The following is a 12,963-nucleotide window of genomic DNA, read 5'->3' as shown; positions in this document are numbered from 1 at the left end:
ACAAGACCCAAAAATGTAAGGGATAAGATGACTTAAAAGAATGCCATGTGGAACTACTGGCAAGGAATGGTTTCATTGATTCGGAAGTCGTTATGTCTTCAATTTTGTTGTTTTTATAATTAAGAAAAAGTATTGCGATTAATGTAATTTTTTTTTAAATAAATGAAAGTTGGGTGAATCTTAATATTATCGAATCTACACTATTATGTAAGAATTCTTGTCATGATCTTCACTTGGATCCTTTGTATTGGGATTGTGCCATGTAAAAGGATCAGGGATGTCATTTATGGTATGATAAAGATAACTTATTTTTATACAAATCGCCTATAGGGAAATCTTTGAAGCGGTCAGTCAGCTTCAAAATTTTGAGGGGACCTCCTTGCATCATGTCACGTGATGTGGTGTTTTCAGGGAGGTATCCCAAATATTTATAAAACATAAGGGTTTGAAATAACTCAAAAAAGTTATGTGTCATAATGCAAGGAGGATTCTTTCAAAGTCGGACTCATCGCTTATGAGTATAAGTTTACCATGTAGCACACTAGTGGGTTCCACATGTGGATTCACACACTAAAAATTATTGTGATTTTTTATTATAACTTGACAAGTTTGAGGGATTCTCGTTACGCTTTTAAAACCCTATTTCTTTCACTTTTAGTATTTTTTACATAACAATCCTCAAATGCAATAACAATAAATAGTGATTTTGCCAATTATGTGAGTAGGTCCATCAAGAGGTGGTAAAAAATCGGGAAAAGGTGACTTAAAAGAGAATGTCATTTAGAAGTACTTCGGAAATGGCAATGGGATCACCGAATCCACTAATTCGAAAAATCGTAGTGTCTCCAACTTTGTTATTTTCTATGATTAAGTAAAAAAGTATTGCGATCAATGTATTTTATTTTATTTTATTTTTTTTAAAAATGGGGGTCTATTGAGTCTCAATATTATCGAACTACATTATTATATAAGGATTCCTATCATGATATTATGTGGATCCTTTGTAATGGGATTGCACTATATAAAGGGATTGAGGATGTCAATTATAGTAGTTCCATATTGACAACTTATATTTGCAAAACAAAAAAACAACTTTTTAATATACTTTTTTTGTCTCGTGATACACTTTTGGATGTGCACACCAGGAATTTACATGATCTATTGTTATTACTCCATGGATTTTAGCCATTCTCGTTGAGTATTTAAGTTCATTTTTTTTTTATCATTGTCATTATTTATGCAATTGTTATAAATTAAAATAATACTAAAGATTCAAAGAAAAGCATCTATGGTTCCATACACGTACATGTCAAGACGTGCAATATGAGATTCAAGCTTGAGGTCACTCCATCACGACTGTGTAAATTTTTATATCATACACGAGCTCCACATACTAGGCAAAATGTAAAAAAAGTCACAATATGTGTTGAACTCAAAAACATGTGACTAGTAAGCCTACCTCGAGGCTCGTACACATTTGACAACATCATTTATTCATCTACTATCAACTCCACTTACACTGGAGAGAGAACAAGTTAAAAACTATGACAACTATAACAACAACAGGAACAAACCCCACTATTAATCGACCTTAAATGATCACAATGGGATACCCCTCCCAAAAAAAAAACAAAAGCAGTACTCCCAATATTAGTCAAATGCCTCACATGCATTTAAGATTCTCACCTTCAACAATTACACTAAAAATATATGTAGATGCGTGATTTTCAAATCCGAATATCACCACTACAAGGATTTTGAGTCGCCACCATTCTTTTTTGTTAGGGGGTGTGAATGGTCACCCGAAATATATTTTTTGAAAATATCATTGTTTTAATGTTTAGTAACTCTCATACAGATAAAGTATTGATCCACCTAAGGTCTAAGTAAGCGATCCAATTAGAGAGAGAGGAAGGTGTTAAGTACCCCTTTCTCTCCATCGATTGATGGTAACCTGAAAAGAATTTGTGTTTGAAAGAAAAAAAAAAAAAAAAAAAAAGTTGAATGATTAACAATTTGTACCCTTATACCTAAGGGATTCACTATCGGTCCGGATCATGAAGATCATACCTCAAAGAGTCTAATTTTTAAAGAGTGCTGGCTCATAGCTATAATCCGATTCTCATGAGTTGATAAATGTCTCATTATCGGTTGTCTTAAAATGAGTTGTTTAGGAGTTTAAAACGAATTTTCCTTTTTTATTAAAAATGATTATAACCCCTACACTTTCGACCAAACCACAATCCAATCTATCGAAGATTAGGGATGGGGTCACTACATCTTAGAGGCTTGATAAAATAATAATAAAAAAATGAGGGAAAGATATAAGAAAAAGAAGACAATGGTGGGAAATAAAGGGGGGTACAATGCTATGTTGAACCCTACCTTGAGGCTTTGACCTTCATTTTCTTCATTTTTTCTTTCTTCTCTTCTTCTTCTTAGATCCTTAATAGAATTATAAGAGTATCTTTATCAGAGTAGATGATATAATGAGAGAAAAAAGAGGGTTAAGTAGAGCAGAGTTAAGAGATTTTTTTAATTTTTTAGGGTTTGATAGTATTTTTTTTTTAAGATGACAGGGGGTATTCATAGGTGTTGGGAGTACTTTTATGGGTAAGATGGGGTGAAAAGGTAAAAAGGTATGGAATAACATGAGATTTGTGGGTGAGGCATGTGAAATTTAGAGTTCAGAAAAGGGCAATTGTGGAATGAGGGGTAAGTGAATAGATTTTGATCCAAATGGGTTGGATCTCTCAACTCATTTGAGTAAAGTGTTGGGTAGTGATGAAAGTATGGTATTTGGTAAAAAGAATAGGTTGTGTAAAGGGATTAGGTGGTTTGATTTTGGGAGTGTGAAGAACATAGTGACAAGTGTCCCAAGTATGTAGGTGAGTTGATTAAGGAAAAAAGGTGTAAGTTAATGGAATGATGGGTGTAGGTTACGACATGGGTGTAGGTTGATGTATGGGTTGAGGTGTGGGCTGATTTACTTTTTAAAAGTGAGGATGGGGTTGATTAGAAGATTTTGGAAGGTGAGTAGTGATGATGATAAGTGTCCCAATTGATGATCAAGGATTGCATGGACCTTGATTAGTTGAAATAATGAATGTGGGTATAGTTAAAGTTATAGACTTTTGGATTTGGGCTTAAGGGTGTTGGGTTTTTGTCTTGATCAGGACTTAGGTTTTATAATTGACTTTGGTTTAGGGTTTGGGTTGGAGTTGGGTTGCATAGGGTTAGGATAGGTTAAGACATTAGCTAGGGTTGGGTTTGTTTTAAGATGAAGTGGAAGAAATGGTTTTTAAGGAATTGAAAGTTGGTGGGCCTTAAGTGAGCTTAGGAAATTTTTGAGTTCAGGATTAAAGTGGTGAGACATGGAGAATGTGAGGGATTTGTGAGGTCTTAGTGTGGGTTCATGAGACCTTTAGGGGTCTTAAGACCTTTTGATTTTATCAAAATGCCAAATTTCAATAATTTGGACCTCTTAAGCCTATTGGTGGATTTTATTTGAAATTTGATTTTTTTAAAGGTCCTTTCATGCAGGGTTCCATTCAAATTGGGGTGTCTACAAAAGCCAATAAACTAAAAATAAACAAAAGATACATAATTCACATCAAACAATACCATGGTGAAGGACCATTTCAGATAATCCAGAATGAGCATGAATTGTTGATATGATACTATGATGGACCTATAAATCAAGTATCTTAGAACTACTGAATGTATAAGACGATGACAAAATTTTGAAGCGATTTGCTTTCTTAGTATCATAGCAAAAAGAAATAAAGAGTATTATATGCATTAATGACATGACTGCACTTACGGACATATATAATTACAATAAAGATGAATAAGATAAAATACATACATAAAAAACTATACATACATCCATATCAATCCTCCATCGTTATTTATGTAGGTACATCAAATAAGAAACAACAAAATTAAGAGATAAGGTGATTTAAATAAGCATTTTATGCATCAATATTTGAAAATTGGTTCATTCCCCCCATAACCTATGTGTTAGCATGTTAGTGAGTTTAGATCCATAACCTATGTTAAAAGCCAATTAGGGCATTGGACCATATAAGTCATATTTTAAAGGTTCATTGTTTTACATTTATTTTTCTTGGGTTAGGTTACATGCTTACACATTTTTTTTAATTATAAATGAATCAAATCATTTAAATTGAAGTGAGTCCACTTTACTCAAGTCATACGCCCACTATAATGCCAAATCATGGAAGCCTTGGTAGTGTTTATAAATATTACCAATAAACAAATAGTATATCAGTAATTTCTACCTTGATTATTTTTTTTAATTGTTTATTTCATGAAATGAGGGTATAAAGACATTCAGGTCATTTAAATAAGAGTATTAAATTAGAATTTTCAAGGGGAAAGTCATCATCTACACTCTAGAGTTCAGAGGGGGGCATGTTTGTCTTTTCATAATATTATTTTCCTAGTTTATTGGTTTATTATAGGTTGTCAATGCTTATAGAACGAGCATCCCCTTTGGGGTTAAATGACGGTTAGAAGGGTCTTATTGAAAAAATGTTAAAAGATGAAATATAACAAAATTGGAGAGATAGTATAAATGGGGATGAGAGGAAAGAGAATAAAGTTGAAGGGGTAAAGTGGAATCGGTGTAGACCCTACTCCACTGTAGTTGGAGGGAAGTTTATCCCCCACAAACTATAACAAAATGGGACATACCATCGTGTCTTATCATATAGATTTTTCTTTAAACTGTAAGGAAATGAGATAAAATGTTGAACCATTCATCTCATGTTTGAGATATACTATCTCTTACAAATATTTTTCATAGCTTATTGATTAATTTTAAGTTGAAAATAAATTGGATAGAAAAAGTTATACCACATTTGCAAAGTTTTATCCTATATGGACACAAAGTTTCATAATGATTTACTTTTTTGTGTGGATAATTTTTATGATAAGGAGATCACCCTCACAAAAAATCAACCCATTTCAAAACTTCTAACCTCATGAAAAGTGGCTACAAACCAACAGTACAAATTGACGATCCACGATTCTTCGACTTATAAACTAGGATAGAAATTTTCTGAATGGATTGATTTTTTGTGAGGATGATTTCATAATCATAAAGATCATTCTCACAAAAAATAAGCCCATTCAAAAACTTTTAGCCCCATATAGGACAAAACACATTGTCTTCAACACCTTACGTTTTACCCTACATTTTATCCCTATGTTTTGTCATACGTATTTTGTCTTACATGGGTTAGAGGTTTTGGAATAGACTAGTTTTTGGTAAGGATGATCTCTATGGTGAGATCATTCTCACAAAAAATCAGTCCATTCTGAAACTTGTAGCCCCATAACAAGTTGAATAATTGTGGATCGTCCATTTGTTGTAAACTATTTTTGATAGGGGTAGAGGCTTTGAAATTGATCGATTTTTAGTGAGAATGGTTTCCATGTCATAGACATCATCCTCACCAAAAATCGACCAATTACAAAACTTTTAACCCATATAAGACAAACACATATATGGTAAAATGCAAGGTAAAACGTATATATATATATATATATATATATATATATATATATATGTTAAGGGCCTTGAAAGGTGCAATGTACACATTCCACTTAATCTAAAATCGTATGAAGCTTATGGAGTTGTTGAAATTTTCAAAAGTTTTTCAAATTGATGAAGAAAAAAAATGAACGAAACCCTTGAACCCCTATTTGTTGAAGTCTAACAAAATCTTATTTTTTAGATAAATTTTATACCAATCAACCCAACCCGTGGAAAAGAGATAAGTAACACTAATGAATATCTTTAAAGATTATGTTTAATCCTCATTTTATAAATTATAATATTTGCATTTTAAAAAAAATTCAAACATGACCTTATAATATTTGATATTTATGGGGTTTGAGGTGACCTTTTAAGTTTGATTATGAGGGGCACAATTGTGTGCACCACCACAAACTAGACATGTGAGAACTTCGTTGTGTACTCCTTCCAAATTCCTAGAGAGACATTAGTTATCATGCCTGACAATTGACATACCACCAATCATCGGATAAATGAGATAGGATTTATACTCTAAACATAGTGTAGTCCCCATTATGGGTTATTTTGTTTGGTTCAATTATGATTTTTTGTATTTGATCACCTTAACCTCCCTTTAATAAAATCGTTATATCTTTATTGATAAAAAAACATACTGATCACCAACATCTTTGTGGCAAGAGCTTGCGGATAAAGGAATTTTACGAGAGTTGTCCTTGCTAGAGTTGCTCTATATGTGACTACTACTGGTGGGCACTTGAATTTCATTATTGGTATGGGATTGCAAAGCCTTTGCAACCTGTGACATGACACTATTTACTGTCCTGTAGGACTTTGTTATTAGGCAGTTCCCAATTTTCAATCAATCATTCATTAACCAATGCCTCGTTACGATGAATCTTCTCCCTAAAATATCAAAATGAATACATCCGAAAATATGCATAAGAGAAGTTCGTACTATTTACAAAGAGTTGAACAATAACAAAATTCTTGAGATTACTTTTACATGAATTCAAGTAAAATAATAACTAAGATCTAAGTTATGAAAAATTCAGGTATTCTAATAGTTTTTAAAGAAAAAATTAGAAATGGAATGAAACATCAAAAATGAAAAAGATCATTATTATGTAAAGTCAATGCAAACATTTAGATAAAAGAAATGAAATGAAATAATTCAACAAGATATTACTAGCAATTTATCATGCAAGGATCATGAAAGAAATAATGTGGTTAGTCATAATAATCAGAGATATTTATAGTCTCAAACAATATTAACCAAGATTCACGTTATAATAACTTTAAATAATTTGAGAGTTTATAGGACAAACATGATCAATCTAATAAAATGCTATAAATAAATGGAACATTATAAAAGAAAAGTAGTACATTTACACGAGGATAGTTACTGCATACATTTTAATTCGAAAAATGTAAATTGAAGGAAAAGTTCATAAAATATAGTTTATAGAGTAAAGGATTCGAGATTCTCTATCAGGTCCTTCTATAAGAGCCTCAAGCCCTTTGTTGAGTATTCCCTCGTGGGGTCCATCATTTAGTCCAAGCATATTCCTTGAAAATCTCATTTTTTGTTTGGTTGGCCTTCCTTGGTAGGATACTCACGATGGATAATTTGATTGTTCGGGGTTTAATCACTCCCAATTGTTGTCCTCTTTACTTGAGGGATAAGAATATGTAGATCATATTTTTATTCATTGCTCTTTTTTTCATAATATTTAGCCAACTTTCTTTGGTCTATTTCACATTAATTGGATTCTTCATCGTAAGTTTTCCTCGTTAATTAAGTGGGTCAATAATAATTTTCATTCCAGAAAAATACTCCTATGGGATATGCTTCCCTCAGCTATTGCTTGGGGGGTTTGGAATGAAATAAATAACATGGTGTTCAATAGTAAGATTAGAAGCTCCCATGCAGGTTACTCGAAAATCTTGGGCTCTTTGTACATTTGGTCAAAACAGTACATAGAGTTTGCGGGATTTACTTTTCGATGATTTTGTTTTTAGATGAAACTCTATATGTAATTAGTGATGTTTTAATTTTCTTTTTCTTTATTGCTTTTTGTGATGCTTCCTCGATCTCCTTGTACTTTATTTTACCCATTTTATTAATACACGATTCTTAAAAAAAAATAGTTTATCATGTAAAATTCTTGAATGCAACAACACTGTCAGTTTTATAATGAAGGATATTAATTCATTTTTAATAAATAAATAAAGTTTTTGATTTATAATAACGTCAAAGTAGGGAACAAATAAGCAATGTGCATAAGAAATTGAATATCACATTGATTCTCTAGTTCAAATACATAAAAAACAACAACAAATTGGATTCTAACATTTCTGCATTTTTTTGTTTTAAATTATCATTATTGCAAGTAAAATATCAAAAATATGCCTACTGATTACAAACTCTTCATTTTTCATATGAATTTATATTTGTGACACGTAAATATTACATATGTCTATGATACATTGTCTAATGCATAATATATTTTATTATATAAATTATCGTCATTGTTCGATAATACTTTAAATTATCTGATTGAATCATGTTTTACAAAATTTGAAAAATTACTTTTTTTAAAATTATTTAGTATTGATCGAGATAAAAATAATTAGATTGTGTATAATTTTTCAGACTACAAAGTTGACTCTAATTCATTAGGATCCCAATCCCATATAAATTAAACAGGTAAGATCTGATAGTCACAACACATGAATTTGATAATGTATTCGTTTAAATCATTTAGGATTTGAGACAAAAATGAATTGAAAACAGATTCATTCAATCACTTTTAACATTTAGGAAAATGATCTTATACCAGATGGAACATATCCTTCAATTTTTACTCATCACCGTAAATTCCTCCATTTTAGACGAAATCAAAAAGTGTAACTAAAAAATATAAATTTCTGAATAAATTTAATGAGATTTTCACAAGATGAAATTTAAAAAAGTTTCAAGTTTTTTTATTAAGTTTACCATTTCATTTTCAATAATAACCTTGAATTCCATGAATTTATATAATATTAATAATATCACAATAAAAGTATCATGAAGGGAAATGAAAGATGGATAGTTTTACGATCAATACTATAAAAATTAAACTAATCGAAAAGATTTACAAAAAAAAAAAAAAATCATTTATTGGTATATTTAATAAAATCAACAAGATAAATCTACATCATTCGAGCATATTAAAAAATAAAAATTAATCAAAATTAGAAACAAAAAAGTTATCTACCATATCATTCCTTAATTTTTTGTTGTAATTTCCTAATACAATTTATCAACGTCTGCAGTATTATTACTGGTTTCTCCAACTGAGTATACACTAAACAACATGTCCTTTAACAATACACATTTATTTTAAAAAATAAACTCACATAAATATAAATTGTAAGTTATAACCTAAGTTTCAATGAATTCTTAATTTGAATAATTGTAAGTTATGTGATTAGAGCATTAAGACTTGATTCAATCAGATACATCAATTATTCTATATGAAAAACGTCAAAATTGAGCATAAAGTATAAGACAGTCACGTGCATTGATCATATGTGTACTTGTTTATACGAGCTTTTAAAATGATTAAAAATCCTTAAAAAATATAACTCGTATTTCAAGTATTCATACATCTATTTTATAAATATTATTAAAAAATACGAATAAAATAATCGTTTATTGAAAATTATTAAATCAATGAAATATTAATTTTTCCCACCTCTCCATGATGTTGTATAATGCTTACAATAACTCCAACATTAACTTCAAAGAATCTTGTCTATGTATAATGTATTTTTTTTATAAAGATTTTTATCACTATTATGTCAGTAAAAAATTTATTTTTAAAAAAGAAAGTAATCATATTAGTATAACTCTAAGAAAATGAGAACAATTCTTGTTATACTCAGTGCTTATAAGAATTTAAGAAAATGACAAAAATATTAAACCCAAATAAATTAAAATTCATATAAAATGTAATCAATTATGTAAAATTCAATTCAAATAAATCATATAAAATCATACATAATTTAACAAAAAAATGGAGAAATATCAAACTATAATCAATTAAAATTTCATAGTCATATTGTAACTAGCAACTTAATATTTTGATAGAATAATATAAACAAATTTAAGTAAAATGAATAAATAATAAAAAATAAGTAAAGAATTCAACAATTATAAATTATTGAAAAAACAATGATATTAATCATATCAAATCATAAAGAGTTAAAAAAATTTGAAAGATATTAACTCAAATCAATTAAAATTCATACAAAATTGAATGTAATCGATCTTACAAATTTTAATTTAAATAAATAAAAAATACAAATAGTTTAAAAAATGAAAAGAAAATATCAAATCTAAATCAATTAAGATTTAATAGTAATTTTGTAGCTAGCAACTCTACAACTTAGTATTTTAGATAAAATAACATAAGTCAATTTAAAAAGTAAAATAATAATAAAAAAATAAGTCTAAGATTTAATAATTAAAAATTAATTAAAAGAACAATAATATTAAATTTTAATACATATTAATCATATAAAATTATAAATAGTCCAATAAAACTGGGAAAACATAACATCAAAATCAATTAAAATTCATATAAAATTTAGTGAGATCGATCATATAAATTTTAATTTTAAAAAAATTATATAGAATTAAAAAGAGATATAAAAATTAAATCAATTAAAATTGTATCGTCATGTTGTTGTTAATAATACTACAACTTAATATTTCAGATAGAATAACATAAGTCAGTTTAATGAGTCAAATAATAATGAAAAAATAACTGAAGTATTCAACGATTATAAACTAATGAAAATAACACTAATATTGAATTTTAATATTTATTAACTATATAAAATCATAAAAAAATCAATAGAATAAAGAAAACTTCAAATCTAAATCAATTAAAATTCATATAAAACTTAATGTAATCAATTATATAATTTTTATAACTTTATTATAAATCTTCTATCACATCTCATCTTTCATATCTAATGTATGCATCGTTGGAAATGACATCATTGGCTCATCTCTTGTTAATATCATAAATTAATACTATATGCTTATTTTTAAATCAAAGGTTACATAAGTGAAAAAAGTAATTCCCAATACAATCTTCTTATGATATAAAGAGTAACACCATTCATCTATCATATCAATGGGTTACTTCTGAATGTGTCACTACACATAAATTTGATCATCTATTATTGAATGAAATTCATACCTTGCAGGGTGAAGTTTAATGCAATAAATATGAAACTATTTCATAATTGAGTTTAATTTGAAATAAAAACTTGACGAGATCGCTACTTATACCTTTATTAACAAAAGTATAATATGTTATTAGATACTAAGATGTTGGTCGAATTTAAATTTTCTTAACTGTTCAAAGTGTTAACATTCAAATTATTCGAAGTTTGTGATGCCTTTAAAGAAAATAGAAAGTCAATTGACTTTTATTGTTATTGAAAAAAATATTTAATTTATCCTTAAACATTTGTAATATTTTTACAAACACACAAAGAATTATCTCATTGATACGAAAGATCAAGTGATTTACTTAACATGTCTCATTCTCTACAAAAAAATTGAGAAAATTACCAATTTCAATATTTGATCATAATATTTATCTATTTATTTTGACTACTAAAATGTGTGATATTTTACGGTTGTTGATAATGTTATGATGTGTTCTATTTTTTTTTCTTTTTTTTGTTAAACTTATTACATAATTTGATCAAAACTTTTATTTAATTGTGTAAAACTCCAAAAAATAAAATATATGAAGAGTTCTAATGCTCTTACATTATTCAATTAAAGTATTTTATTAATAATAATAAATGAAAATATGATCAAAATCATTATAGATGATTTCAACACATTCTTTTTAATAAAAGAAAATAGACAATTATTTATTAACTTAAAAAAACCCTCGCTAATATAAAAAATGTGGCTAAGGTTATTATTAGGCCTTAGATCATAATAAACAATTTTAACTTATTTATTGTAGCATAATATATATAATGTGCATTAAAGAGGTAGTTAGTTATTTGTAATTTAAAATTATTTTTTTATATTTAAAAGTATAAATAATTGATATTCAATCCAAATGTATGTTTTAATGCTCTCTATCAAATCATTCTATTACAGAGTCATAAAAAATTCAAAAAATATATAAACATGGTGTACATGTTTTATATTAAAAATAAACTATAACAAAATTTTGATGAGTAAATTTAAAATTTAGTTATTTAGTTAAAGAACAAAAATATATTATTGCGATAATGGTGTATGACATTAGCAAGATTATGTCAAAATATGTGTTTGTTGGATAAAATAAATGGTAAAGAAGTTATAAGAAAAAAGAGAAATTATTAAAAAAAAAAACCTACAAAAAAATTATTACAAAAAAAGTAATACATTGTTTGCCATTATCAAATCGAACCCAAATCGGTCATTGAAGTACCGAATTTGAAAAAAAAATTCAAATTTTGGTAAGTTCCAATTTTTAGTTTTAAAAAAGATAAATTTTGTTTTTGGTGCACACCTTATTACATGTTGACTCTGACATGTGGCGAATAGTATTAATAATAAAAAAAGTTTATCTCTCTTGCCCGTTGCTCACATATTTATTTTTTTAGATTTAAGATCTTAAAAAGGTCATTGGGCCCATATTGACAAATCCAACAACACAACCTTTTAGATTTCATGAAAATATTCATATTAAAAAAATATTATTTTTCGAACTTGATAAAAATTAGCTCATTCCAAAAATTCTAACCCTAATTTACAAGTTGAAGAAGCGTGGACTGTCTGATTTGTATAAACCACTTTTGATGAAGTTGGAAGTTTCATAATCATCCTCACAAAAAATCACTATTTTTTGAACCCTCTAACCCATATATTGAAAAAAATGTTTTTCTCTCCTTAGGGTCTTCGAACACCACCCTATATATATATATATATAATAGATATATATGCATCACATTATGAAATAAACATCTCATGCCACATCACAAAAATTAAATGAAAAGGAGATTAAGAGAACTTTAACTCACACTATGACATGTAAGGGATAGTAACAAAGAGTGTATAGATTAGACATAGATGAGATGTGTGGATGTTAGTTGTGCGGATAAAAAGATGTGAGGATAATATGGGAAACAAATGAGTGCGTAGAGGTGGAGAGAGATGTTATTACAAAACATTTATTTTACTTTTTTCTTAAATAAAAAATAATAAGCAAAAAAAAAAAAAAATCATTATACTTCTAAGATGATATATGATTTTTAACTTTATTGAATTCTCTAAACATTTCATTTAAATATTACTATGTTTAGATAATAAATCCATAAATGTAGTCAAA

The sequence above is a fragment of the Akebia trifoliata genome, chromosome 4 (genome assembly GCF_017979445.1).
Source record: "Akebia trifoliata isolate Shusen 1 chromosome 4, ASM1797944v1, whole genome shotgun sequence".
In the NCBI taxonomy this organism is placed as follows: domain Eukaryota; kingdom Viridiplantae; phylum Streptophyta; class Magnoliopsida; order Ranunculales; family Lardizabalaceae; genus Akebia; species Akebia trifoliata.
Note: the sequence above shows the minus strand (reverse complement) of the source record.